Genomic DNA, 24,400 nt, shown 5'->3' with positions numbered 1-24,400 from the left:
AAAGGGATAACAAAGTCGAGTCCTTACGGTATTATTATATAGATAAGTGCCGAATCCGTAACTATGTGTAAGTGTATGTGTTTGTGTTTGTATGTATGTGTTTGTGTATGTGTGTGTGTGTATGTATGTATAAGTGTATGTGTTTGTGGATGTGTGTGTTTGTGTAGGTACGTGTGTGTTTGTGTATGTACGTGTATGTGTGTAAACGCTGATATTGAATTTCACGATTTAAATGCGTGAAGGTGATCACAAATCCTAACCCTTAATCATGCCCTTTAAACTTCACCGTTGCCTCATCGTTAATATCGTTCGTCGATGATAATTTCTGCAAAACTATATTATGCACAACTATAATCAAATTGATCGATAAACGGTGGGGGTTTCGTGTGCAGCCTGTTGCTGCTGGTTGTATCATTTTCTGGACATGCGCTTGCACCCTGATGCAGTTGCCCCCATTACCAGTCACCTGGTACTCATTTTGCCGACCTCTGAAGGATGAACAGGCTGAGTCAACCCACCTGGGGTTAATTCAACGGTGCCATATGGGCTCAAATTGAAGACCCCAAAGATCTCAAGCCGACCATCTCAACCGTTAACCCAATGCCAGGTTTTTTTTATCAATAAATGCTATAAACACAAGAAATTCGAATACCAACAAAACAGTTTAGTAACGTATAAAGCTGTGATGTTACAGAAGCAATGTTACAACCTGTTTCTTTATTGTTGGACGGTGCAGATCGCGCGCACTGAGTGGGACATTCGTAACGGAACGCGTGGGCGTCATGACGTCAGAGAGAACGCCCACGCTCATCTCCAAGACTCTGCACTGTGTAAAGCCCTTTATACTGTATAAAGTTCCGGCTACTAGAATGTTTTAAGTGATTCTTCACCATTGGGAGACAGGGCCAGAAACGATACACAGCAGGATATCTCAAAACGTTATGGACGCATTTGGACGAACCTTGGTGGACAGGTTGGGTGTGTGTGACAAGGAAGAAACAATTCAATTTTGGTGAAGATCCGGATCCTGATCCGGCTCGTAGAATTTTTAAAGTGATTCTTCATCATTGGGAGAGAGGTCGGGGCCAAAAACGATAATGTCTCAAAAAGTTATGGACGGATGATTTTGATTAAATGTGATTCTGTATTGTGATTTTCTGGTCTACTCTCGGATACAAAACGTAAAGTGTTCACCTGGCGGAGGTATGCTCTCTACTGAGTGCCGTTCTAGTTTTTTCGGTGCTGCACCTCATTTTAATTGTATAATAAATGTTTATGTGAGAAGCAATCGAGCTTCATTTTACAGGGAATGCCAGATTATTCCATCACAACCGAGCCCATAAACCGACTTTAGGGTTGAAAACAGCTATTTTCTTTGAGTCAGTACTTGAAAATAAGCCGAATGAGAAGTTCTGGTTATCGCCTGAGGGTGTGTTTGATCCGACACTAAATTGAAAGTTAAATAAGCTATTTCATTTATTATATCGTTTATTTCTTTTATTGTAAATACATTTTCTGTCCCTGTTGAGTCCAAATGCCATGAAAGACCCTGAACCCGTGTGTCATGTAGATCAACCCAAATTTCTCAACATGGTAAATGTTATGATGTTTATACAGTCGTTATAATTGCCCTCATTCTGTATACCGTTATGTTTAAGTAGGAAATGTATAGGAATTCATTTCCTTCTCTTCCTCCCATGAAGGGTGTGGGGGGGGGGGGGGTGAGGAGGGGGGGAGGAGGGAGGGATTTCTTTATAGAAGGGTCTTGGCTCATGGAGGAGCTGAACAACAATGGGCAGCATGTTCGCAAACTACCAAGGGGACAACTATTCGCGATGCTTCTTCGCGGTGGTTTTACCCTCCAACGCAAGACAGGGAAGAAGAGAGGAATCTTCCCCATTCTTCCCTGCTGCCCGGATTTGTCAGGTTAGAGTGCCGATCCCGGAGTATAATGGGGGTCAGAGGGCCCATTCCCTCCTTTTTGTATCCTTAGTCGAGGTTTGTATAAGAGCTAACACATAGAACATATAATAAAGGGTGCGGGAGACAAGCGGGGGTGACAGAGAAAAGCACAACAACTGCAGAGAACAGGTAAATCAGGAGATCTCTGGAAGGGTGAGGGCTGGGGAGGGATACACAGCATAAACAACATGGACACTACAGGTGTGTGTGTGTATGTTTGTGTGTGTGCGTATATGTATGTATGTGTGTGTGTGTGTGTCTGTGTGTATAAGATTATTTCCCGTAAGCTACAGAAAAACATTGATCCTCCAATTTCAAGATCAAGGTGTCTGGGAATTATTTTTTTCTATCAAAAAAGTTCATCAAATGCCCTCATGTGGTCTGCGTTCACCCCATGTGGCATTTTTTCATTTTCAAATATCTCGCCGTCGATTGCACTCTAAGGTATAATAATTTATTTAATTGCATTAGGGAGGTACGTAGCGCCACATCGCGGAAGACGCACCAGCCATGAGATGCAGGATTGTCCGAGAAAATCGCAAGATGGCAGCACCTCTGCACTCGCAAAGGTTAAGGCCGGAAAATGATCCACACAAACGATGTGGGCGCCAAGCAATGCTCCCTCGAATCTGGGAGGAACACAAGACACTTCAGACACAGTAGAATCATGCACTGTGGATTCTTCCTCTCTCTCCTAGCCATCTACTCTTTCCTCTTCCCATTCCTCCGCTTCCCGACTACCTTACACCTGGGCATTATATTTCGTTTGATGAGGAAACAGTGGGTGAGAGTGGTATTAGTGAAACGTGCTGAGTTGCTGAATGTGGGGGAGGGCCAAGGAAGGATTGGTGGGGGAAGGAGGAAGGATGAACAGCGGAGAGAGGATGGGGTGTGTGAGCGGTTGTCTTCTTCCCACGAAAAGATTCTGTTTTTAGATCCTCCAACACTGTAAAAACTGAAGGAGTAAATTACTGTTGTGGTAATTTGTGGAGCTTTCACAGATGTCCACAGAGGGTAAATTATTCAGTTCACAAGACTTGTTTATGTTTATATAAGGACTCAATTTGATGATGGATTAGCGCAGGGATTATCATTTTACTAATATTTTTGAAGATGAGACATCTCGGGGTTAACATTGCTTGGTAAAGTTAGGGTTAGCCCCTCAATAAATGTATTAGAGTAAGCGTGAGGAGATGTAGTTGTGATATTCGATATGGGTTGGTATATGTATTAATAGATACAGTGCATTCAGAAAGTATTCAGACCCATTCACTTTTTTCACATTTTCTTATGTTGCAGCCTTATGCTGAAATCGTTTAAATTCATTTTTTCCCTCATCAATCTACACTCAATACTCCATAATGACAAAGAGAAAACAGGATTTTAGAAAGTTTTGCAAATTCATTAAAAAGAAAAAACTGAAATATCACATTGACATAAGTATTCAGACCGTCAACTCAGTACTTAGTTGAAGCACCTTTGGCAGCGATTACATCCTCGAGTCTTCTTGGGTATGACGTGACAAGCTTTGCACACCTGGATTTGGGGATTTTCTGCCATTCTTCTCTGCAGATCCTCTCAAGCTCTGTCAGGTTGGATGGGGACCGTTGGTGGACAGCCATTTTCAGGTCTCTCCAGAGATGTTCGATTGGGTTCAAGTCAGGGCTCTGGCTGGGCCACTCAAGGACCTTCACAGAGTTGTCACTAAGCCTCTCCTGCGTTGTCTTGGCTGTGTGCTTATGGTCATTGTCCTGTTGGAAGGTGAACCTTTGGCCCAGTCTGAGGTCCTGAGCGCTCTGTTTCAGATTTTCATTGAGTAGATCTCTGTACTTTGCTTCGTTCATTGCTCCCTCAACCCTGACCAGTCCCCCAGTACCTGCTGCTGAAAATCACCCCCACGGCATGATGCTGCCACCACCATGCTTCACCGTTGGGATGGCATTGGGCAGGTGATGAGCGGTGCCTGGTTTCCTCCAGACATGACGCTTAGAATTGAGGCCAAACAGTTAAATCTTGGTTTCATCAGACCACAGAATCTTGTTTCTCACAGTCTGAGAGTCCTTTAGGTGCTTTTTTGCAAACTCCAATCGGGCTTTCATGTGTCTTTCACTGAGGAGAGGCTTCTGTCTGGCCACTCTGCCATAAATCCCAGATCGGTGGAGTGTTGCAGTGATGGTTGTCCTTCTGGAAGTTTCTCCCATCTCCACACAGGATATCTGGCGCTCAGCCAGAGCGACCATCGCGTTCTTGGTCACCTCTATTACCAAGGCACTTCTCCCCCGATTGCTCAGTTTGGCCGGGCGGCCAGCTCTAGGAAGAGTCCTGGGCCGGTATTCATAAAGCTACTTAAGTCAAAGTAGGTCCACTAAGCACCATCTTAACTTAAGCGGACAGAACATCTTGTCCCTTCCATGATCCGCCATCTTGCTCACGTGATGTTGCTTTGGTCTGGCGCGACCGATAAATTATTTTCACCTGGTGATTAAAATCAATATGTATATATTGTCGCGCGACTCCCGGTTAACACCAGAAGCCGCGGAAGACCGGAACGGCTTTAATTGAGGCGATAACCAAACATGGATTGTGCTATAATAAGTGCGGGAGGAAGAAGGAAAATGGAGACTGGGGCAAAAGTTTACCTTCAGCGCACCGACGTAGCTCCGGTCCTGCAAGGAAATTAATTCAAGCGGGCACAGGTTTAACAGGGGATGTAAAATAATACAAGGGTTTATTAAAGAAAAAGGCAAGGACAGGAAAAGCATGCGCCGGTAATGAATATCCTAATCGGGACGTCTCCACACGACAGATCTCAAACACAGACGAGGGAAAGGAATACCAAAAGAAATGTCTCGTCATGCAATTGTGAACGCGCAACTCGGTCTTATCTGTCCGTCGTCTTCAATCTCCGTTGCCCACACGTGGCTCCTTTCGTCAAGTGGCACGCCTCGCTCCAAGCTCCAAAGCACCGAGCACCAAGCACCGAGCACCACAAGGCCGACCCTCGCACACGGTCGACAAGCCAACTCAAACCGTGAACTGCGAGCCGAGCTGGTCAACTGCTCGCAACTGCCAGGGCCGGGATCTCTGTCCGAACCGCTTGCGAACTGCTCTGGCTGGGAAAACCTCTGCGCTCCTCAACTCGGGCAACTCTCTCACTCACTGCCAAGTCTCTCTCCGTCCTTCCAACTCGCTTATTTTTCCAGACCAACTCGACCAACTCTCGTGCTCTCCCTCTCGAACCAACTCAACTCTCTCGAACCAACTCCTCGAACCAACTCTCCCCAGCACTCACAATGGCGTTCGGCGCTCGCTAATATCTCCTGGCTGGTGACGTCAGCCTTGGCGCACTGGCAACCAATCAGTCCCTTCCACCGAACCTCCCAGCTTCGCTCAGGCCCACGCCCACCGCGCCGCCCAACCTCGCTCCCTACTCCGTGGTCATAGCGCGTCCTGTTCGAGGTGGATAGGCCCGCCGGAGGTGGAGGTGGTGGCGGCCATTATCGGCGGTGTCCCGTCCTGGTTTGCTTTTGCCGGTTCTTTTCCAGAGTCTCTTCAGGGAAGGGAATTACTTATTTAGTGTTGCGCTAAGGATCTGTCGGAATGTCTATGTTGGTCTGCAGTGCCAACAGGGACAAGGTTTGGCTAACCAGGTGAGACACACAGGGGCGCTACTCGTTAATCCCTTACTCTACTTAACACACGAACCTCCTGGTATGTTCACAAGTATACTCCTTACCTGACAAAATGCCTACACATGAACTTATTACAAGGTCAGATTCCTTACCGCAACAGACGAAGCACGTTACCTATTCAGATCTATCTGCTCTACATATAACTACCCCACCAGACATAACAATATATAAATGAATTCATTTATTCATTTATTGTTCATTGTTCACTTTTTCATAAAAGCATCTTGCTCACGTGATCTTGCTTTGGTCTGGCGCAACCGATAAATTATTTTCACCTGTTGATTAAAATTATTTTCACCTGGTGATTAAAATCAATAAATTACAATACACTACTGTACAGAGCGGATTTTGAATTTGAAACCGCTCATCATTTATGCCAGCTACACCGACTTTCTTTTTCCACCAGCTACACTGGCTTCAGTTTTTCCGCCAGCTACACCGACTTCATTTAAGCCAGGTACACCCATTTCAGTACGTACCTGCCAGTCGGACCTACGTACCTGGTCCAGTCGACTGGAAGTCAAGATGATATAGCCTACAGTAGGTAAGTCCTGCATTCTATCCCAATTTATCCATTCAATAAAATTAATTTGAATTTTAATTCTAAGCCCAAGATCAAACAACCTAGCCGAGCTAGGCCTCGGCCTACAGATGTTTGTGAGGGCTGCGTACTCGATCGACTGACTATTGTCATCGAAGCTCTCAGTCTACGCAATGCGTATTCATATTCGAGAGCTTCGTAAGCGAACCTCTATGCCAATTGCATGTAGATGTAAATCCATTCAAATTTTCATTTCAAATTTCACCAATTTCTTTTTCAAATTTCCCAAAAAAAAAAATTCAAATTTTTCCCCATTCCCTTGGGAACAAAATTTCATGTTGTCATTTGAAATGTCCCTTCCATGATCCGCCATCTTGGCCCTTCCATGATCCGCCATCTTGCTCACGTGATCTTGCTTTGGTCTGGCGCGACCGATAAATTATTTTCACCTGGTGATTAAAATCAAAAAATATACATATAAATGAATTCATTTATTCATTTATTATTCATCGTTCGCTTTTTACTCCCGCCAGGGAGTAATGCATTCGATCGTGTCTGTGTGTGTGTGTGTGTGTGTGTGTGTGTGTGTGTGTGTGTTCGTGTGTTTGTGTACAAGATATCTGGAAAAGTTTTGAACGGATTTGGATGAAAGTTGGTGGGATGATTGCACGTGGGATAAGGAAGAAATGTTTAGTTTTTGGTGAAGCTCGGGATATTATTCCGGATCCAGGAATTTTTTGAAGGATTGTTTGCCATTGGAAGATAGGGCTCATTTTTTTAAACATTATCTTCTATATATTCTATATTTAACTTTGTGATATGAAAATAGTTTTCATATTTGTTGTAAATGTAGTTTAAACTCGTGGTTATGCGTTAGAGCGGTGTATTTTGTCAGCAGCGTCGTCTTCAAGGTTCTTTTTTTTTCTAATAAAGACATATTCTGTCATTTTAAAACCACCAGAGTGTGTATTCGGTTTCCCCGTTTCATAAAATGTCTCGTTTGACACGTATAATGCTTTAAAAGGTTGTTTTTTTTTTTGTTTTTTTTTACCTCAGAAGAGATATCAACATTACCTCAGCGAATGTCAATCGCGGTGCCAGTATTTTTTATTTTTTATTTTTTTTGTATACAAGATCGAGGCTCGTGAAAGAGCGAACATTAATCACACAGAAAGACAAACCGACACATAAAACATATAACATCGGGAGCGGTAGACAAGATGGGGAGAGATGGGGATGGACACAAACACAACATTTCAGAGCAGGGACCGAGAGACATGGAGACATTGAGAGATCTGTGGGAGGGAGAGGGCTTTGGGGGGGAGGCATGGGAAGGGGGGGGTGGGAGTGGTATAAAACATATGGACACTGCCAGGACTTTCAGGAAAGAAGTTGGAATTTCAAACAAGGTGGATCTGGGGTGAATTAGTGGGGGTAGAAAAGATCAAGGTTTAGGATGGGGGAAGATAAGAGATGGTGGTGAACAGCTGTTTTAAAGACCTGGAGGGAGGAGTGGGATTGAAGGGAGTGAGGGAGTTTGTTCCAGAGGTGGGAGAAAAGTGGAATGAAAGAGTGAAGGTGAGCAGAGAGCCGAGATTTCGGCAGTTTAACCATCAGAAGGTTGCTGGCAGATCTTGTGCGACCTGTAGGAATATTTGGGGGACAAAGCACAGAGAGAGCTGGGGGAGCAAGGCCGGAGAGGAGTCGGTAGAAGACAGAAAGACCACCTACCTGCCTGCGGTGAGTGAGTGAAAGGCCCTCAGAGTTAGCTTAATCGCGGGAGATTCCAATGATTCTGAAAGCTTTGGTTTCAACAGCGTGAAGCCGAGCTCGGTGTGAGGCAGGAGCACCGGCCCATAGTGGAGCGGCCCATTTTGGAGCCCATAGTATTCCATTGAGCTGCGGATGAAAGCCTTGTATGTGGTGAGGAGCTCAGGTGTGCCAAGGAAGGACTTCGCACGACGGAGGATGCCCAGTCGGTGACTGGCTTTGCAGGCCAACTTGGAAATGTGGTTTTCCCAGGAAAGATCATGGCAGACAGTGAGACCCAAAAGCTTGAGCGACAGAACTTCTTGGAGAGGATTGTTGAGAAAGTAGATGGGAGGGTTGTCCGGAGAGACATCGTAAGAGTGTGAGATTTGTCAGGATTGAAAGACATGTTCCATTTGTTTGACCAGTCTGTTATTTTGTTGAATTTGATGAACTTATAAAGACTTAGGTGAGTTATAAGTGGGACAAGCATGCGCACGGAATCTTCCCAGAAGAATGAGTGGTCGCATTAGCTTGTACGACTTAAAATGAGCGAGTTTTGTTTTCACGTTTGGGCCAGTTTTACATGTTGTATCCCGAAGGAATGAAACGCACGTTTTCCTGGCTTACAATTTTATTTCAAGTCACACATGCCTCAAAATACTCACTTACATTGAATTGAACGCTGAATCCGAAAATGTAAGTGAAATTGCCTTGATTTTTTTTTAACATTATCTTCTATATATTCCAAATATATATTTGTGCAGTGTCTGTCTTGTGTTGTCTTGTCTTGTCTTGTCACTGAACTACTCCCTCAAACTTTTGTGAAATCGTACTATTCCAACTTGACCCACGGCGGGAGTATGCGCCCTACTGAGTGGCGTTCTATTTCAAAAAAGCATCTTGCTCACGTGATCTTGCTTTGGTCTGGCGCGACCGATAAATTATTTTCACCTCTTGATTAAAATCAATAAATTACAATACAATACAGTACTGTACAGAACGGATTTTGAATTCGAACCCGCTCATCATTTATGCCAGCTACACCGACCGCTTTTTTACACCAGCTACACCGTCTACAGTTTTCCGCCAGCTACATGCTACACCGACTTCATTTAAGCCAGGTACACCGATTTCAGGACGTCCCTGCCAGTCGGACCTACGTACCTGGTCCAGTGGACGAGAAGTCCATACTATATAGCCTATAGCAGGTAAGTCCTGCATTCTATCCCAATCTATCCATTCAATAAAATTAATTTTAATTTTAATTCTAAGCCCAAGATCAAACAACCTAGCCTAGCTAGGCCTCGGCCTACAGATGCTTGCGAGGGCTGCGTACTCGATCGACTGACTATTGTCGACGAAGCTCTCACTCCACGCAATGCGTATTCATAATCATATTATATCTCAACCAAGCTTCTGCCGTATCATTTCGCAGGTAAACAATGCACCGCTTCCATTGATGGGGAGAGCTGTGAAATTTCCATCCCCGGCAAATATACAGGATGAAGTTGCAGATTTTTACGATATTGCTAATTTCCCAGACTTGGCCTTGGAACTCTGTCGTTTTTCTGTCGCCAAACCACAGAAAATGAACATAAACGGCAATGAAATGTGACATCGAGCCTTGGAAACCACTTGAGACAATCTTCATAACTTTATGTGGGGCACTCAGCTCAGCAGGGTACTTAAAGAGTGTTTATGAATTTCAAGATAACAACTCCACTCAGCAAAGTGGGGTACTTAGCAGTTAAGTAGTCTTAAATTAAGAAGTTATATGAATACCGGCCCAGGACTGTATGGACTGTATGCACATACTGGACTGCATGGATGGAGATTACACTCTCGTTCTGCGAGGCTGCGTCATCGCGTTTTTTTCATGACGTCGCACGTCACACGTTTCATGACTCCTCCCTTTCAGCTCGAATGTATCTTGCAGATTTCTCAAATTTCATCAGGAGGTGAGGTAACGGGTCTGTACTCGTGACCATAGATATATTACGAGATGCCGCATGGCCTATCAGCGCTTGTTGTCGCGATACGTTGGAAGCGCCGCCATCTTGCGGAGGTACAACCAGCATGTGTGATCATTGGATCCAAGGCAAAAAAATGGACTCCTAGACCGTAGCTCGGTTAATAATGAACGGATCTGTACAATTAATACCTCATTTTAATGCTGAGGAAAATTTCTATTTAATAAGAGCAAAGTTTTTCATCGGAGTAAAGTTGGGGGTACTGTAAAAAGCAGACCGGCCAGAATATTAAGCGGACCATCCAGAATCGCAGACCACCCACACAGCAGGAGCAGACCAGACACTGAATAAACATTCTCTGTGACTCACAGGAAATTAATTAAGATTAGATGTACATATAACATGATGTTAAATATGGACTAACCAAATAATACTTTTTAAAAAGGCTATCAATTAAGCTCAATCAATTAATCCCTACCTCAGGCCAACTTAACTCAGGCTTATCAACGCCAGGGGGGTTGACTCAGCCTGTCATCCTTCCGAGGTCGGAGGTCGGCTAATTGAGTACCAGTTCACTGGTAATTTCCTGTTTGTCGTTAAAGGCGGCAAAAAGGGTTGGAGTCAGGAAGGGCATACGGCCGTAAAACATTGCTTCAAAAAGGGGACCGAAAAACAACAACAACCACGGTTCCCGAAAAAGGCCAACCCCCGCTTTGCGGGGAAAAATGGCCTGTAAAGGTGGTTTTTATAATTAATCCCTACCTCAAACAATTGTTGTGTTTAAATGCATGTACATGTATAACACACATAATCCTGTCATCTAAGAAACTCGGCTTGTGCTTGGATGGGAGATGTGTGCATGGAAGGCTGAGTGTTGTTCGCTTGGCGCGGCAGAGACAGACACACACCTGTGTCAAGAGACAGACACAGACTGGCACGGATCGACAGACACATACACAGACTCGCACGGCAGACACAGACACGGACCGGCGCAACAGAGACAGAAGACACAGACAGACCGGCTTGGCAGACAGACACCCACAGGCACGGCAGAGACAGTGTATGTATGCCTGTGTTTGTGTGTGTGTATGTATGTGTGTGTATGTGTGTGTGTGTATGTGTGTGTGTGTGTGTTCATGTGTGTGTTTATGTGTGTGTCTGTGTGTGTTCATGTGTGTATGTGTGTGTTCATGTGTGTGTTTATGTGTGTGTGTGTGTATGCATGTGTGTGTATATGTGTGTTTATGTGTGTGTTCATGTGTGTGTGTGTGCATGTGTGTGTTTATGTATATGTCTGTGTGTGTTCATGTGTGTGTGTGTGTGTGTGTGTGTGTGTGTGCATGCATGTCTGTGTTCGTTTATGTGTGTGCGTGTGTGTATGTGTGTGTGTGTGTGTATATGGCTGTGTTTGTGCGTGTGTGTATGTGTGTGTGTATATGGCTGTGTTTATGCGTGTTGTGTGTGTTTATGTGTGTGTGTGTTTATGTGTCTGTGTTTTTGTGGGGTAAAATGAGCGTATCTTTCATTAAAACAGCTGTTCACTACCATCTCTTATCTTCCCCCATCCAAAACCTTGATCTTTTCTACCCCCGTTAATACATCCCAAATCCACCTCTTTGAATCTCCGACTTCATTCCGGAAATTCCTAGCAATGTCCATTTGTTATATTCTGTGTACCACTCCCCCCCACCCCCTCTCCAACAACCTCCAGCCCTCTCCCTTCCATAGATCTCCCGATGTCCCTGCTCTCTACTGTTGTGTTTGTGTGTTTCCCTCTCTCTGCCCCTCTTGTCTCCCGCTCCCTTCATTTTATGTTTTATGTGTCTGTTCGTCTTTTTTTTGTGTTTAATGCGTTGGCTCTTACACGAGCCTCGACTTTGTATACAAAAAAAAGAAATAACAAATCTTCATATGATCACCTATCATACGCCGCGCGCAGGATCTCAACCTCAATCTTGATAATCCGTGTAAATCATCCAGTTGTTTCACGTTAGACGAGTCCGTCAACGTGTTTAACTTTTAAATTAAACACAATCAGTAATGGTGGTTTCCCGCTCATCAACACGATTACCTGAGTCCATCTTTAACCTTCTTTCTGAAGGCCTCAGTGAGCTCTTTTGATCGAGGCATGGTGACTCCGCACACTTCAACAACAAAGAGCAAACCAAACTAAATGTCTGAGGTTTAAATAAGACAGATCCAAGATCTCCAAGATCCAAGGATCCTCTCTGACGATATTCTAACCATTTGCACCTGAGCTGGTGCACCTTATTCTAATTTTAGGTATTTGAAGTAGTGATAAATGTAGGGGTGTACTTACGTTTTCCACATGCGAAATTTGCATTTATGTTTATTTAAATTATACAATGGACTACAATATGTAAATGTTTCATGATATTTGTTATATTATATCACCTTTATCTATCAATATTGTTGAAATGAAGATCAAATAGCTGTATGTTGAAATATGTTGAAAAAGTCAAAATTTTACATGGGGTGTACTTACTTTTTCACGTGACTGTATATATATTGTTGCGGATCTCAAATGTCGGCTCTCCCCTTACCAAGAGGGGGTTAAACCCTTGTCTGTTATCTGGCCGACGCGATCCTGGGGTTATAACGTCCTTCCCAGGCAGTGTTAGGGTTTTAGGACTGGGGATTCGCTATTACCTAAGTAATAACGCTGACCGAGAATGAGGGAATAACTCCCGCTCGAACCATGGATTTGATGGTATACGCCGAGCGGTTAGCGATCCGCGATCTGAGCTATTACCAATGCGACAAGACCCGATTATAGCGGTTGCGATCGTGCCACGTTTACCCAATAGAAGAAAAGACTAATGCGATCGGATGAGAGGAAAACCAGGAAGCAGGGGTCCCAGCCCTCCTATTTTTCCTATTTATTCCTACTTTTTAATAGGATCCTATAAATCTATTTTTTGGTGGAAATTCCTATTTTTCCTATTTTTTAACCCTCAATGTTCCAAAATTTAAATTGATATATTAATTAGTAGAATTTCTGTATCTAAGCGTCAGAACAGACATTCCTATACCAATCGTCAGCCATGGAATTGCTTTCTGGGTCCATAATCGCAAGACAAATTTCCAAAACGACTTTAAGCTCAAATCCCCGAAGAACATATGTCTCTTTGTCTTTTTCTCGAAAACCGTTTGTTCGATCGATTTCACAAGTGGTGAGTGCATTTTTGAGGACTCAACAAAGTGCAGTGTTGAGGAAAAATTGAGTATGCAGTGATGACGTCACAAATAAATACTGTACGAAGTGGAGGCATGTCGTTTACACCATGGTGTAAAGTACGTGTTGTTATTGATCTCGACTGGAAATGATATGTATATCTTATGTATATTATGTTATTGTTATTTTTGACTTTGTCCTAATATTAAGTATATCCTTCCAAACAATTGTTTTACCTTTATGATTCGTGCTTCATGCTATTCAGTAACAGAATTATAAAAGATAAAATGAGATGAAAATAATATAACTATGTTTATCACGCATTTCTCTTGGATTATCTCATATACTTTGTGAAGAATGACTGAATGATACCTTGACCATTATCATTGTCCTTTGTCTTATTTCAAAAGTTCAGCTGAGCTCAATTTTTAAGGTTTGTACTTTACTTAGAGTAACAAAACCAACTGTGAACTTTGCGGTTATTCAGTTATTACTAACAACCTTTCCCTAAAGATTCTACCTGAAATTGAACTTTTCTACTAATTTGCTAAACATTGACATTTGATACTACATGTTTAACTCAATCTTTCGCTTATTACAATGAGATTGTATTTTGCCTAAAACTAATAGTATTTGGCAAAGAACTAATTCAATCGACAATTCACACATTTCATCATTTAATTGCAGATAATAAAGAAGGACCACGACACAAAATAGGGATTACAACTTAATTCTGTATACTTTCGTGTGGTAGTTGCATATTCAGCTTTTAACAAAATTACAGTAGAATTAAAATTTACATACGCAATGCTGCACAATAGGTAATGCAAGCAATGTAGGACAATAAAAAAACAAACAAACAAAAAACAATAAAGACTGTTAAAGTCTTGTTGTTTCATAATCTTCTGAAGATAGTACAACAACAATACCAAAGATACATAATTGAATTGTCATCGCTTAGCTTGAACTCAGATTAGTGTTCAAGCTATTCAGCAGTGGAGAAAATGCAATTATCGGGTGGTAAACATGTTAGGACATGTTATTTATCATCTTTCTTGTTTCAGGTATAATCTGCAGACCGGTAAGAAATTTGTTGATTTGCCTTTAAATTACTTTGTTTGTTCTCATTATTTTACTAACTTATGTTTCAGTTTTGAAAATAAAAAAACTGTTTGGTTCACAGTTCTTTCCACTTCATGCGTTAACAGGTTAGGATTTTCTATGCTAATTCATTTAATCTTATCTCATATTTGTTTTCTTTTTGACAGGTATACTCCCAGCAGTATAATGCCTGGTGGGAGAACTAAATTTAACCCAGAGTGGTTGAAAAGTGGACATGGATGTAGGCTTTCTGACTGGTGTCAGCCTAGCAAGTCCTCAGTGTTCTCAGCTTACTGCTCGTTGTGCCATTCGGAAGTGAGGTGTGACAATCAGGGTGTGAAACAACTGACACAACATGCCCAAAACAAAGGGCACCTGAAGCGTGCGAAGGAACTGCTGGGTGGGTCACAGACGTTGCTGACATTCGTTCAACCATCAACTTCATCTGCTTCAGCATCAGGGTCAGCTTCTACAGATGAGCCAAGTCGTGCAGCTTTAGTCTGTATGTCCAAAAAAGACGCTATTACAAAAGCAGAACTTCTATGGACATTGAAAGTTGTTCGTTCGAATCTGAGCTACTCTTCCTGTGACGGTTTGAAGGATCTTCTGCAGGCAATGTTTCCTGGTGTTATCCCGGATGGTTTCTCAATGAGCTCATCGAAAGTTTCATATCTCATTAGCGAAGCCACAGGTCCTTATTTTCAGGACATGATAGTCACTGATGTTAAGAATTCAGCTTCTGGCTTCAGCCTCATGTATGATGAAACCACCAATAAACAGAACTTGAAGCAACTAGAAATCCGTGTACGGTATTGGTCTGATGCCGAGGAACAGATATTAGTATTTCACCTCAAAACTTACCTCATGGGTCATGCAACTGGAGAAGATTTGTCCAGGAAAATAATCTCTGCCTTGGATGAATCGAAACTGCAGCTTCAGGATATTATCATGCTCGGCAGTGATGGGCCTAATGTGAGCACCACTGTGTGGAGACAGATTGACAAAGCCATTCTCGACAACAGGGGCCCTGGTCTCCTTGATGTAGGGACATGTACTCTCCATACAGTACACAATGCTTTTGCCAAAGGACTTGCAGAGTACTGTGGAAACCTAACTGAGCTTGCAGTGGACATTTTCTACTGGTTCAAAGGCTCTGCTGCTAGATCTGTTGATTTTCAAGACATTCAGCATAAATTGGGTGCTGTTCCAAAAAAGCCTTTGAAGCATGTCGAGTGCAGGTGGTTGACACTGGGACCTGCAGTGGAGCGGCTGATAGAGATCTGGGAATCTCTCAAAGAGTATTTCTTGGTATTTCTTCCAAAGCAGCAGCCAAAGGACATGTTTAAACCCAGGTACAAAAGAATCAAAACAGAACTACAGCGACCGGAAATAAAAGCTCAACTGCATTTCCTGAAGTTCTTGGCAGCAACATTTGCAGAGTTCCTCACCTTCTTCCAGTCAGAGCAACCACTTGTGCACATTCTATATGACAAACTCCATGACCTGCTCAAAAAACTGATCAGAAGAATTATGAAGACTCCTTCAGTTGATGCTGTGAAAGACATCTCAAACCTTGATGTTTCCATTGTTGCAAACCAGCTGGAGAATGAATCCATGGGTGTGGGAGAGGATACCCGACGGTGTATCGCTAAGTTGAAAGTCTCTGAGAGGGAAAGGATGTATCTTGGGATGAGGAAGTGCTACCAGGCAGCCATAGTACACCTACAAAAGAAGCTTCCATTGACAAACAAAATCCTGAAGAATGCCAGATGTCTGCAGCCACAAAACAGGACTGCTGCATGGTCTCTTGAATCAGCCAAGAGCCTGTCCAGACAGCTGAAGAGGAATATTGACAGTGACAGCATTGCAGATGAATGGAAGGTGTACCAAGAGGAAGCCATTCCTACTGACTGGTCCCAGGAAACACAGGAGAATGAAGAAGAAGTCTGCATGAAGAGAGTGGACAGTTACTGGGGAAAAGTGTTGGCTTTAAAAGGCTGTACGGGAAACTGTAAATTCCCCCAAGTGAGACAAATGATAAGGATTGTCCTTGCACTGTCTCACGGAAACAGTGACGTGGAACGCGCGTTCTCAATCAGTGGGAAAAGTGTCACCAAGGAGAGAGTTAGTCTGAGCGAGGCATCAATCAATGGTCTCCGTGCAACAATGGATGGCATGAGATTGTATGGTGACCGGCCCGAAATGGTCCCAGTCACAAAGGGACTCCTCTCGTTAGGACGTTCTGCTCACATGCACTATATGCAGAGACTTGAAGAAGAACGAAAAGCCAAGGAAGATGAACAGAAAGCCAGGGAGAAAACCAGGCAAGAGAAAGAAGAAAGAGAGAGAACAGCTAAGATTGCTGTAGAGAAGGCAGCGGAGCTGTCTCGTAAGAGCGAGGACTTGAAGAAAACAGAGAAATCTCTGGCAGCAAAAGAGTCATCTCAGCAGATGTCACTGACTGTTAGCAACAGTCTGCTTGATCAAGCAAATAAAAAGCTTAAGGTGGCGCTTAAGAAAGGTGACATGACTGAAATTGCAGTAGCTCAGGCCATGCTTGAGTCTGCTCAGAAAAAGATTCAAGAGACACAGACTCGTATGGTGGAAACCAGGAAGGCGCAGAGAAAAGTGGAGAAGAAAAAGCAGACTTTGATAGAGTCCATGGTGGCTGCCAAAAAGAAGAAGTCATAGTTTTTGTTGTCGATGTTAAGACGGGTGGGCCCAAGTTCATTGGGGGTGTGTCCATGCCCATACATGTACATGTATTTGCATAAATCTTGCAGCAATAAAGCTACCGATGTTGTTCCAATGCTGAAATCTGTGCTATTACTTCCTAGTTTTTTCCTATTAAACTCCTATTTTTTGTGATCAGAATTCCTATTTTTCCTATTATTTTGTCAATCAAAGTGGCTGGGACCCCTGCAGGAAGAACAAGTAATTTATTTACAATTTGTACAAGAAGGAGAAGAGGAAACGAAAGAAATATACAAGATAGGAAGAGGAAGAAGCAGAACACAGGGCAGCCTTAAACAGTCTTATTCTTAATACCCATGACGAACATACACACTCACACAGGGATTGTAGATGGTGGATGGAAGGTCCAGCGGTGAGGTCCAGGCTCCGGTCGGCTCCAGTCCAGGCTCCGGTCGGCTCCAGTCCAGGCTCCGGTCCAGCGGCGAAACCCGGCAGGCAGCTCCGCTCGTAGTTGAGCGCGACCGGACAATTTATCTAACGGGGAAAAGCTGGTTCGCTGCGTACGTAATATTTGCACCATACAAATGCGCCAAACGCCCCCTCTCCAATGTACTCCTTTGATAAGGTCCTTCTTTCATAAGCGCCACTGCATAAGTCCTGTCAATGCAACGCGCGTTCTCCCAGCAAGTCAGTCAAGGCGAGCTCTCTCACAACTAATCAAGCGCGCCGTATCTCTCCTCTCTCTTGAAAGTGTGGTTCGTTCGCTTTTATAACTCACCAAGCGATCACTCCACGAACCCCAAAGCCACGCCTGTCAGCGATCCTACCTCAGCCCTGGTTGTCTGGGCCTCGCCTACCGGCCACACCCTGATGGTGAGTTGACATGGCCACACCTTCTTCTTGGCGTTCCGCCCCCTTTCTCGGGCCTAACCTCGTGGCTTATGGCGGCGTTTGAGCGAGCTCCAGCTCAAGGCAGCGAACGCTGCTAACAAAAGGCAGCTGCAAAATTGGACAGGGCCATGGGGCACCGACTGGAGGGTGCGTAATGGCGTCGCTTGGAGAGGGAGGCTGCAAATTGAACGGAATGGGCCTACTTCTTATTTGATTGACACAACGCAGATTCAACTATTGGAAACATGGCCTTATCTAAACACATACTAATAAACCACCTTTAGAGGCCATTTTTCCCCACAAAGCGGGGGTTGACCTTTTTCGGGGACCGTGGTTGTTGTTGTTTTTCGGGCCCCTTTTTGAAGCAATGTTTTACGGCCGGATGCCCTTCCTGCCGCCAACCCTTTTTGTCGCCTTTTACGACAAACAGGGAATTACCAGTGAACTGGTACTCAATTAGCCGACCTCGGAAGGATGACAGGCTGAGTCAACCCCCCCTGGCGTTAATTCAGCGATCGACCGGGATTCGAACCCAGGATCCTAGGATCCTAAGCCGGGACCCTAGCCGCGAGCCCAACACCAGGGTCAACACTAATGAAATAACTAAAGAGTCCTATGATGACCTACGTGTTGCTTGTGGCCTACCTCTGGGGTGCAACCTTTAACCTTTTAATGATGGGATATTTACAAGAAAGTGTGGGTTCTAAAACCGCAACAATATATATATATATATATATATATATATATATATATATATATATATATATATATATATATATATATATATATATATATATATATATATATATATATATTGTTACGGGTCACGGACAGATGTTATATTGACCGAGCGGTTGGTATTACCGCGACCGTTACAGGATCCCCGACTCACCCGATTCCACCCAAACGTTGGCCGGATCGCACCGCAGCTAGTCAATGAGGGAAAAGACGAAAACGACGCAATGCAAAGAGGAAAACGAAGGCAAAGAAAGGTTTGGAAATACTACTGAATTTATTGACTATTTACACACAAGCAAAAAGAAAGCAGTCACGTTTATTTACAAGCACTTAAGACGCAGGTGACACAGGGAAAATACTAGCTTATACAGACTTAATTAACCCAGGACAGAACAAACAGAACAAACTCACGTACACAAGAAGGATGGAAAGGCAGGAGGTGGATGGCTGGAGGGAGAGGAAAGTCCAAGGGGGTCCCGCAGCACAACCGGCGCGTTTAGCAGCCGCCGTTCAGGCCAGGCCCCACGCTGCTGTTTTGGCTGCTGTGTACGTCGCATGCTTTGCCAGGCCTTGTCCGACTCGTCTGGTCCAAACCCTCCACTCGTTCTTGGTCCACTCACTCTTTACCACCGACTCCTCACCGCAACCAACACAACCAACTGACCACCGACTCCACTGCCTGACTCCTCACGACTCTCTTGGTGACCAACTCTCCACTGACTGACTCTTCACGGACCCTCTACTGGCAACCGACCCACTCTTCTTGCGTGCCTGGATTTTATAGCGCCTCCGGCGATTAAGCCGCCGGCCTTTTGGACACGCCCATCGGGGTGCTCACCTCGGCCCTGGTTGGTCGCGCGACCCTCTGGCTCCGCCCTTGATGACGACGGGCGGGCACGCCTTTCTTCTCCGATTCGAGCACATGTGGTCAATGGCGGTTATTGGAGGGGAGGTAATTTGGCAATCGAGGCTCGGCAATGACCAGAGGGGATGTAAAAGGGAATGGAGATTTTGGGGATGGGAAGGAAAGGGGATCTATTCTCTTTCACTGGTGCAATGGAGTATTTCAATTAATGGGAGACACAGCCTCACCCTAAAACACAGAATAAGAGATAACTATCAACAGGGGTATTCTATTACTTGGCTGACGTGTATGCTTGTGGACTAATTATGGGATGCCCTTTCACCTTTACACAGCTCCGGAGGTAGGGGGCGCAGAATAAACAATAATAATAATAATACAGCACACAATCAAAAAATATACAGTCCTCATCTCCGCAACACTGCACCCTCCTCCTCTTAGGCACGTCCCGGGCCTACAACTTTTGTTTTTAGTGTGACACGTAGGTGTAGTTCCCTCTACTTTTAACCTGACCCTGAGTGCGACAGTTTTAAAACATAAATAAATGTGTCCCGCTGCTCCATTGCACCCTGCCTAACAGACTTACGCCCACAGTTAACCGAATGGCGGAATGGTCTTCAAACTACACACTGACGGTGGGAAGCATTATTTACACTTGACGCTACTTTTATTTACAAGACTAACCCAGGACCTGTAATTGTTCTTTCTGGGGGGGAGACAGTCTGCTCTGCATCGACGCACCATGAAAGCACCCAAAAACGCACCAATACAAGCACCCTCAAGCACCAATCGGTGCAGTTACCATTGTTCATCAATAAAAATAAACCGACAACCCCTAACCCTGCAGGTGATCTCTTGCTCTTCGGCTCCCTCTGCTGGTTATTATTATTTCTTCCAGTTGTTGTCTTTTCCTTCATTTTCTTACTGGCGGCCTATTTGAACTGAAAAATGCACCCAATGTGTCCTTTTTATTTGATTTTATTTATAGCCCACAGGGCCGACTAGTGTGGTTCACCTGTGGGGCATCGGTGCCCTGTGGCCAAGGTCCGCCAGCAAGATTTCGGGCCCTCATGGCCGGTTCCAGCAGAGGGGCCATGCCCCAACCCATGGGGTCCATAAGTGGTGCTCGGCCACAGACATGTGGTCCATAATGTGGTGCATCGATGCAGACAGCTGGTTCTGGGAATTTCGGGCGCACAATGGCCGACCCACGCACGCTCCCCTCGGCACCCAGTGGCGCACAGGTCATGTGGGAGACAAAAGGGGAAAGACAATTGAGCGAGGGGTAAGGTCACAAGGGTACACATCAATAAGGCAATGCAAGGCGGAATGCGTACGGAGGGCGAAGTGAGAAAGCTCGTCCCTACCGTACGTCACCCCCCTGTCACCTACCCTACCCTTGCCCTTACCCCATATGTACAAAAAGCTACACATTTACAAATTTGTCACTGCTGTCACGTCTTCCCCATATTTCCTCTATACCAAATTCGTCGCCACAATCCCTCTACTTCAAAATTTGCCATCACCCAATTCGTCATCAATCCTCATAAGGAGGGAGAGATGGAATTACGCACAATTTCACACCCACGTCATGATGCGTCTCACAATCCAAACATTTGCACAGTAAAAATAATTAAACATGGCATGGTGCGGAGTACCTGTCACCTCAGGTGAGTGGATGCAGATGGTGCGAGGAGACTTCATCCTAACTACTTTCTAAATGACATTAACACACTTTACACTACCCGGGGTCTCTCCCTGCCAATCCATTGGCCAACTTACACTATGGGTTCTAAAAACCAATTCCCATTGACCAAACTGTGGTGCTTCTCAATTTGGGGTCTCACTCCCCTGATTCATCTCCCGGTGCCTCGCACAATTTCTGGGCTGCGACGTGTAGCTCTCCCAGCAGGTCTACCCACCTGCACACCTCCACCACTGCAGTTGCCACCCGAGCTTACCTAGCTCCTCACCCTAACCTAACTAACTGGGGAAGGCCCTCTCCTGGCTCTGTCACCCCTTGGTGCCCTCTGGCACTGGGCTACCCGGGTCCGTCCTCCGGATCCTCGGGCCCCATCCACAACAACTACTACCGGCTCCCAGAGCCCACCTGCGGCCTCACCTGGCCGACATCCTCACAGTGGTGGAGTGCCCAAACCAACTACACACACTAACAGGCTACACGCCCAGCCATTTCCACAACACTAATGCACCCATCCACAGACCATTCTTTCACCCGCATCACAGATGCCAATATCCAACCACAATTTACCTGTACCCTCTACCTAACACTTACACTACCCGCCCCGGGTATCCGTGATGGGGGTCCACTCTTCCCCCATTCACACCTTCGCACCATCCACTCCACTCCACAATTTCCACCATACTCACTCCACGACCATCCATTCCAATACTCCATACCATTTATTCCATACTACCATTCTCCATACCTGCTGTTGCACACCTGTGCCCTCACACCTTGTGCCACCTGCACCCTCCTCCTCTTCCTGGACCAGTTGGTCAACACAACACACATCACCATCACTCACTCATACACTGCTCCACACACCTGTTCAGTTGCACACCTGTGCAATCACACCTGTTCAATTCTCAAACACACGGCATCATCTCAGCTAACTACTCCCCTCTGAAACTTGCGCTTCCCAGTCGTCCCTTTAAACTATTGCGCTCCCACGTCATTATCATCCACACTAAACTACCTGCGTCCCCACTACAGGTATCAGTCACTAACTAATCTTAACGTTACCTAATGTCATCTTCGCTAGATCCCTACAATATAACCGAACCCACCCGGGCTAGTTTTCACTGCCATACACCCCATAATCTATAGCGCATTTGCCCCACTCTGTGAGGGATGGTGGATTTGCCATCCCACCACATCGGGGGTCTCTCTATCAATTTTGCTCGTCCAAATTCCAACCAATTCAAAAATTTTCCATTTACTGCCAATTCTACCCATCATCTGCCTTGTTCTAATTTCGGGGCCAAAACACTATCCTCATCACCCGTCTACTTATTACATCCTCTCGGTGCGCCAATTCACGTCTACAGCCCGGCTTCGTACAGCCGAGCAATGAACGCGGGTTCTTTGGTGCCGGCGGCTGGATGCGTCCGGCACTCGGTGCAGGGACGGGGGCTTACCCGTGCCGAGATCCCACGCACCACCTCGGCGTGGAGCCATCCAATGTCCCGATCTCGACCTGCCGGCACGTCTCAATAGAAAGTGGTCGCCATGACGACCCTTCCTATCGGGCTGCCCGCTCCGCCTCGTGGAGCCCGGACGCGGCCGTTCCAAGCGAGGCACAGCGTGGATCGCGTACGGCGGTTCTTTCGAAACCGCCGTGGTTCGGATCCCCGCTGGTCCTCGCGGCACGCGAAGCTGCCCGACGTGCACCGAGGGCCCGATTCGGCTATAAGTCGTTCTAACCTCTAACCTGGTTACCGTCGATGCTTCACCTGGATGCTTACATGCATACGCTACCCCTTGCTTGCTCATACCTTTCCTTACACACCCAGGTACCCTCATTCCGCTCACCGACTTGGTCACACACCTGACCACCGAACACCTTGGCACACATTCGTCGCTCGCACACCTCACCAACACACCTCTTCGCGCCCCCTCCTCTGTCACCTCCTCTGTGACAACCACAGGTGTGCTCTCACCCGCACACCCAACCACGTGCTTCACGACCAACTCAAGTGTGCATTCCCACACACGCTCTACCATTCCAGGTGGGCATCCTTCCATTCCAGGTGTACATCCTCGCTCACCTGTCATAACCAACTCACGCTCCGTTTCACTCTCACTACTCTCACCTCCACTCTCGGTCGCGCACTCACCCTTACTCTCGACAGCACACTCTTTCCTCATGCACCCGTCCGTTACACACCTTTCTCGCACACACTCTTCCGCACATTCTCCCGTTACACCCTCTGTAACACTCACCACAGGCATGCATTCTCCCTTACTCTTGACAGCATGCGCTTTCCCCATGCACCCGTCCGTTACACACCTTTCTCGCGCATCCCCTTGCGCACACTTTTTCGTTACTTCCTCCGTAACACTCACCACACCGCGCTTCCCTGTGCTCCCTCGCACACGCGCTTCGACCAACTCACTCCTGACGGCACACTCACTCCTCGGCGTGCACTTTTTCCTCACACACCCCATGGTCGGACATTCTCGCACACCTCTTTTTTCGCACACCAGACCTGTCGCACACTTCACCAACGGCCTCTCACGAACACCCGGATCCAAACCAATCCCCAAGCCGACTGAAGCTTTCCTCACATCATGTACATTGCCACTCACCTCCGTACCTCGTCTCCGCACCTCTTTTGCCACCTGCAAACTCTTTATTTGGTTAGTGAGCATCACATTATGAGTTGAGCACCGACCTTGTACCAATTCCATTACCTCCTCCTGGATTTCTCTCTTAGTTTCTGTCCGTCTCTTCTTAATTTCACTCACCTCTTCTTCCACTTCCTCTAATTTTTGTTTAACCTCTTTTATTTCTCGGTGCGTCTCCTCAAGTTCGTCCTCTAAGGCTACCGTGACCGTCTCTATGTGCATCCTCACCTCTCGGTCCTTCGTCTCCATTATCTCTGTCACCTCGTCCACCCTCATTGTCAGTTCCTCACGTACCATCTGACATTGCCTCTGCGTCGCTATTAATTCGTTTTTAATTTCTTTTTGTGTCGCCTTTAACCCTCCTAGTACCGCAGTGTTCTTTTGAACCTGCTCCACTAGTTCTTTTTGTCCCTCCGTCAGCTGTTCCACCTCCTCCGTCAGATCTTCTATTCCCCCTTGTAACTTTGCCGTATTATTCCTCACTTCTTTCTCCATACGCTTCTCACCTCGCTTTACCTCCTCGCGTAGCCCCGAAACCTCCTCACCCACACCTCGTCGTATCTCCTCCTTCATCTCCTCCCTTTCTTTTGTAGATGCCGCCCTCATCTGTCCCAATTCATCCCTCTGAG

The 24,400-nt window shown here is 45.6% G+C and overlaps 1 protein-coding gene across 1 annotated transcript in view; it reads left to right on the top strand.

Annotated features, from left to right (window-relative positions):
- The first annotated feature begins 9,015 nt into the window (after positions 1-9,015).
- The window catches only part of LOC144890722 (uncharacterized), an 86,035-nt gene continuing 70,650 nt past the window's right edge, over positions 9,016-24,400 (top strand). Inside the window, exon 1 of the mRNA XM_078772365.1 lies at positions 9,016-9,155. The gene's annotated coding sequence lies outside the window, so the exon portion shown is untranslated. The remainder of the gene's footprint in view (positions 9,156-24,400) is intronic.

The sequence above is a fragment of the Myxine glutinosa genome, chromosome 2 (assembly GCF_964187855.1).
Source record: "Myxine glutinosa chromosome 2, kmMyxGlut1.1, whole genome shotgun sequence".
NCBI classification, from domain to species: Eukaryota; Metazoa; Chordata; class Myxini; order Myxiniformes; family Myxinidae; genus Myxine; species Myxine glutinosa.
Note: the sequence above shows the minus strand (reverse complement) of the source record. Positions and strands in the feature narration are given on the sequence as shown.